Source organism: Phoca vitulina, unplaced genomic scaffold, assembly GCF_004348235.1.
Source record: "Phoca vitulina isolate PV1807 unplaced genomic scaffold, GSC_HSeal_1.0 scaffold13, whole genome shotgun sequence".
Lineage (NCBI taxonomy): Eukaryota > Metazoa > Chordata > Mammalia > Carnivora > Phocidae > Phoca > Phoca vitulina.
The window spans coordinates 8,620,346-8,626,345 of record NW_022589716.1 but is presented as its reverse complement, the minus strand read 5'-3'; positions in this window follow the sequence as shown (position 1 = coordinate 8,626,345).

The window sequence follows — 6,000 nt, the reverse complement described above, 5'->3', positions numbered from 1 at the left end:
ACCCAAGTGCTCAAGTCCCGCACCTATGCACATGCACGTGCACATGGGTCCCTGTGTAAGGGTGTATAGGTCTCTATGATGTGTGTGTATAAGGTGGCCTCGTTCCCCCAAAGCCTAAGGGCTCCCATGGTTCCCCATTGCTGACCAGAGAAAACCTAAGGACCCAGCCACGCACTGGGGGCCTGTCCAGAGTCCCTGTCCAAGTCCACAAGTTCCTCAATGACAGGCCCCACCTAAACCACCCCACCCCCTGGCTTGGTTTACAGTTGGTGCTCAGTGCTTACAGGTGAACAATGGGCCTGGCAATGGGAGGGGAGTGAGGACAGATAAGGACCTCAGTCACCCCTTCCCCAAGCTTGGGAGGTAGCCTCAGCCCTCAGTAACCTCACAGAGGATGTTGGCAGGAAAAGAGGACTTGTCCCAGATGCTGCATCCTCACATGACCCTGAATTCCACCCCACCCAAGTGGCCCCAAGAGGAGGCTGAGGTATTGGGCTCTTGGCTGTGACTCAGCGGAAGGAAGGCAGGAAGGGGGGGTGGTGCTGGGCCCTAGGGTTTTGCTTCTCATTTCTCTCTTTCCAAAGCATAGCATGTTCCCAGAAATGAAGGTACCCGGAACTACAGAAACCTCAGGCTTTCAGGAGCACTGGGTTCCCCAGTCCTCTCACCCCTGGAGACACCACCATAGGACCCAGGGAAGCCCCTAGTCCCTGTCCCCTGCTTGGAGCCTTCTTCCCGGCCCCAGAACCAGGGACTGAGTACCTGGAAGGTCCACACAGGAGCCAAGAGGGGATTGTGGATTCCTGAGACTTTTCAGGAGCATGTGGCCCAGATTCACTTGCTGAGAGAGATGCTAGGCAAAAGGCTCTGGGAATCTCTAGGATGTGTAGGGATAGACCAGCCAGGGCGGGCTTCCTGGGAGAGGCAGAGGCGGAGGCTGCCGTCACCAAGAACCCAAAGGAGCCCCATGAGTTCCCTCCCCCATCCCTTCCCCTTCCTCCTTTCCTTTCCTTCCTCTTGCTTTCCCTCTCTGTTCTTTTCATATTTTTAGTTATTATAAAGAGCCCAATTTAAAAACACACACACAGGGACCCCCGGGTGGCTCAATCGGTTAAGCGTCTGCCTTCAGCTCAGGTCATGATCGAGTCCCACATCAGGCTCCCTGCTCAGCTGGGAGCCTGCTTCTCCCTCTGCCTGCCGCTCCCCCTGCCTGTGCTCACTCTCTCTGACAAATACAAATAAAATCTTTTTAAAAAATAAAATAAAAAACCACACACAGACTCAAATGGACATACCACCAAATTATGACACGTGTCCAGAGAACTGGGTTTGTGCTGAGCTTGAAATAAGGCTTCTCCTGCTGTCCCTGTGAATGAAAGAGACTGCGAGGTGGCCTTCAGAAACACTGCCACCACTTGTAACCACTTATCTGTGACAGTCGGGGGTCACTTGGTCCTGTGTCACTGAAATCAAACACAGAGAGAAACTGATCTCTGAGGCTGACATAAGATGGTGGTTTCTATCCCAGCCCCCAGTTCAAACATGTGTTCACTGCTGGGTTGTTTTTTTTTTTTTTTAAGATTTATTTGAGAGAGAGAGAGCGCGCGCGCGAGCAGGGGAGCGGCAGGCAGAGGGAGAGGGAGAAGCAGGCCTCCCACCGAGCAGGGAGCCCGACGCGGGACTCGATCCCAGGATCGACTGAGCCACCCAGGCACCCCCACTGCTATTCTTGATGGACTTAATGCTAAGAAGATGTTGAGAATGTGAACTTTAAAAATAAATTTATGTTTGGGGCGCCTGGGTGGCTCAGTTGGTTAAGCGTCTGCCTTCGGCTCAGGTCATAATCCCAGGGTCCTGGGATCGAGCCCTGCATCGGGCTCCCTGCTCAGGGGGGAGTCTGCTTCTCCCTCTCCCTCTGCTGCTCCCCCTGCTTGTGCGCTCTCTGTCAAATAAATAAATCTTTTAATAATAATAATAATAAATTTATGTTTAAGATACTACTTTTTATCTTTGTAAAAATACATTTTGAGTTCCACCTGAACTTGGCTTGAAAGAACAAGCCCCGTGGCTCTAAGTGGCTGGGCAGAACGAGGAAGAGGTGGACTTCTGTGCAGGCAGAGAGAGGGACGTGTAGTCAGTTCTTGAGCTGTGGAACGCCTTCAAGAAGGGTGGTAGGCACATCTACCTGGCACCTCTTTCCAGAACCCCCCAGGCCTGGGGACCTAAAACGCCTTGCCTGCCACAGCAGGCTTCATCCGCCTCATGCTGAGATGGGACTCACTTTCCTCACCTGCCTGTCAGCCGAGAAGCAGAGTCCGAGGTCTGTCAGTCCCACCCCACGGCCAGAGGACATCGGTCTCCTTTCAGTAGCAGCTGCTCTCACTGCCCTCCCCTGCCCTGCATGCAGGGCCCTTCGCCTGGTTCCTCTCCTGCTTAGCAGAAAGCTGTGCACCTGGGAGGGAAGGCAGCTTGCTCTACACCTGGTGCTTCTGGATGATTCGCCACTTTCCCCTTTGCCTGGAAGCTCCGGTGAGCCCTGCCGCTCCCCCACCCGCAGGTATTGAAGCCTCTCTGGGAATTGATGCCCTGGGCTGTAGTCAGCCCCCAGGGCCTGCTCACCACCTCCCCCCACCCACCCCCACCCCGGGCCCCCAGCTGGGACATCAGAGGACAAGGTTCAAACCCCACCATGGCCACTTCCTGGTTGTGTGACGTTGGGCCACTTAAGCCTTAGTCTCTTTACCTGTCTAGCGGCCAAGGACGCCATTCCTGATGTGCAGACAGGATTTATACCAGGGTGTGCAGCACCTGGGCCAAGCTGGCACGTGGAGATGCCCGGTTACCGTTGCTGGCCGTGTTCAGGCGTGGGAGAGTGTTCTTCCCTATTTCACTTCAAGGGCTGCCTCTGACCTCTGCCCCCACTGGTTGCATCTGGATCTCCCGACATCTGTCCATTGCCCGACACTGCCTCTGAGATGTCCTGATGGCATCCCACACTCTTAAGCTGACTATCCGAACTCCCCCACTCCCCAGTTTATGGTGGCTCCAGGCACCCCAGGCTCCAGTCAGAGTCACAGCCCCGTTGTGGTCCTGGCCACCCCCTCCTCCATCCAGCCGCTCAGCAATGGCTGAGCTACCATGAGGAGCGACCTTAGGAGCTACCTGAAGAGCCATATGAAAGAGTCACACCATCCAAGTAAATGACCACAGGCCCTTGGCAGCAATGGAGGCCGAGAGCACTGCACCAGGAGTCAGGAGGCAAGTGCTATGTGACCCTGAGTAACCTCCTTCCTTCTGTTTAGAAGGAGGGAGGATCAGGGAGTAGACATGAGTTGCTACAATCCACCCCATCTATTACAATCAGGCCCCTCTGGGCTTCGTCCAAAGCATATCAGGAGAATCCACATTCTCAGACCTGCCATGAGGCACACCAGCCCATGTCTGGCCTCCCAGCAGTTCTCCCTGCAGCTCCTGAGTTAGGACTGTGGCTTCAGGAGCCCCAGGCCTTGGCCAGGTGGGATGGTGCCTCCAGAGCCCCTGAGTCCCCTTCATCTGTAGTGGAATCTTGGTCCTAGCCTGGACAGGGACAGGGTCAAGGACTCTCGTTTGTCACTTCAGCTTTGGGAACCACAGGCTGAAAATCCCAGGAACGACTTAATTCTATCTGAGCCCAGTCCAGGCCTGTAGCAGGAGCTGAGCACTGGCTGGTGGCTGGAAGAAGCCGAACCCTCCACAGCTTACATGGAGGGGTCAGGTCCATCAGCTTGAAGTCAGGGACTGCTGTACCCATTTCACAGATATGGTATCTGCAACCCAGAGAGTTCACATACTCAAGAGGTGCTGGGCCAGCCACGTGACTCCACGGGGGCCAAGACCAGGCTCAGATCCAGTCTCTGCGATCCTCTCTGAAGGCCACCACAGATGGACTGTGGAAACCAGCCTTGCTTCCCCTCCCTTGATCACAGTCCCATTCCCTAGCTGCCCCTGGTGCCAGGTTAGCCTCTCCAGAGCCCACTCTGAGCACTCTTCTAGTCTTTTCGCTGCAAGGGCCAGCTCTCTACCATATGTGAGACCTGTGGATGGGGGGGCCTGGGCAGCTTAGGTCTCCAGATGGAGCAGGGTTCCCCACCCCCCACCCCAGCCACTACAGCCACCCCAGCTCTCAGAGCAGAGATATTCAAGGCAATCTATCATGCACCTCAAAATCCCTCCAGCCCATGCCCATTGCCAAAGCCACTTCCATTTGTAGGTATCTGTTAGAGCAGCGCTTCACTTCAGGTACTCCCATCTGTAGTAGTTTCCTATTGCTGCTATAACACATTACCACAGATCTGGCGGCTTCACACAACACAAACTTATCATCTTACAGTTCTGGAGGTCAGAAATCCAAAATTAGCTTTACTAGGTGAAAACCAAGGTATTGGCAGGATTCTGCTCTTTCTTGAGGCTCTAGGGGAGAATCCATTTCTTCGCCCTCGCCAGTGTCTAGCGGCTGTCTGCATTCCTTGGCTCACGGCCCTTTCCCCCGGCTGCCTGTGACGTCTGCTTCCCTCGCATCTCCTCTCACTGACAGTCCGGCCCCCCTCTTCTAAGGACACTTGTTGATTACAACTGAGCCCATTTGAATAATCCAGGCTAATCTTTCCATCTCAAGATCCTTAACTTAATCACACCCACAAAGTTCCTTTTGCCGTGTAAGGCAACACATTCACAGGGTTGGGGGATTTAGGACACAGGCATCTTTGGGGCCATTTTTCGATCTGCCACAGGAGGGGTAGGGTTGCTTTGACAGTCCCCAGCTCCGTCCAGAGGGCTGATCCAGGACTGAGGATCAGGCTTCTATTAGTGACAAGGGATCAGGCCGTTATTCTGGCCAAGATTCTGGCTGGGGGCTGGCTGGAGCCCAGAGCTCCAGGAAACCTGGTGCCTGCCCCTGCTGCCGCCAAGGACAGCCTGTACTCCTGGCGCAGCCGCTGCGCACAGATCAGGTGCACTTGAGCCCATTAGCAGTCATGGCTCAACTGGGACAGCTGCCTAGCTCGGCCGGGCCCTCATGGCTTCTTCTCCCTACTGGCCAGAGTATGCAAAAGCTGCTGTCAGGTCAGACGTGAGCCACACAGGAAGTCCCAGCTTCATTCTAGAAAACACATACTTTGCTGGTTTATTAGTGGATATTACTGACCGTGGGGCCCCGGAGAGATGAGGGAGGTTTCCAAATACATGGGGCAGACTGTCACTGGTGTTGACTAGGGGCTGGCGGTGAGAATAGAGAGGTCAGGGCAGGCGTTCTGGAGGAGGCAGCTTCTGGGTTGCAGCCTGAAGGAGGGGACCATTTGGACTGGCGGGGGTGGGCAAGGCACTCCTGACGAAAGGCACTGCTGGGTGAAGGGAAGGAGTTGTGTTTAGGGAATGGAGAGTTCTGCAGGGAGGCTGCAGTCCAGAGCAGCGGACTGAAGAACCCAGAAGTGGACAGGGAAGGACATGCTGGCCTGAAAAGGTTAAATCAGTTCTCAAAGCCTGTTGAGCAGTGGAACCCGCTGTTCTGAGGGAAGCTTACTCAGAGCACTGACAGGGCTTCGAAAGGGTCTGCAAGGCCTTTCCCATAGCCATCCTCCCCCACCTCTTCAGACCTGGACTCTGTAGGATACAGTGACCACACTCATGTCATGAGGAGACAGCCAAGGGTTTAGGGCATGGATTGGCAGCAGTTAATGGCCCAGGGTCCAGCTACAGGCGGGTGGTGGAAAAGGGTTTGGGGGGCACATTTCAATAGAGCAGCTAGATGGGCCCCCATGGAGAAACCCATGGGCAGCTAGGACAAGCATCCAACTGTGAGGTAAAGCCTCAGCTTCCTCAACTGTCAGCAGAGGGGATGGAGTTGCTTTCAGAGTACATCAGTCAAGGACTCCTACGCCCCCTGCCCATGCTTAGGGCTTGGCTGAAGGAGGCTGGGTGGGCAATAGGCACATCCCTCAAGACCTCAGGGGCCTGAAGAGCCTG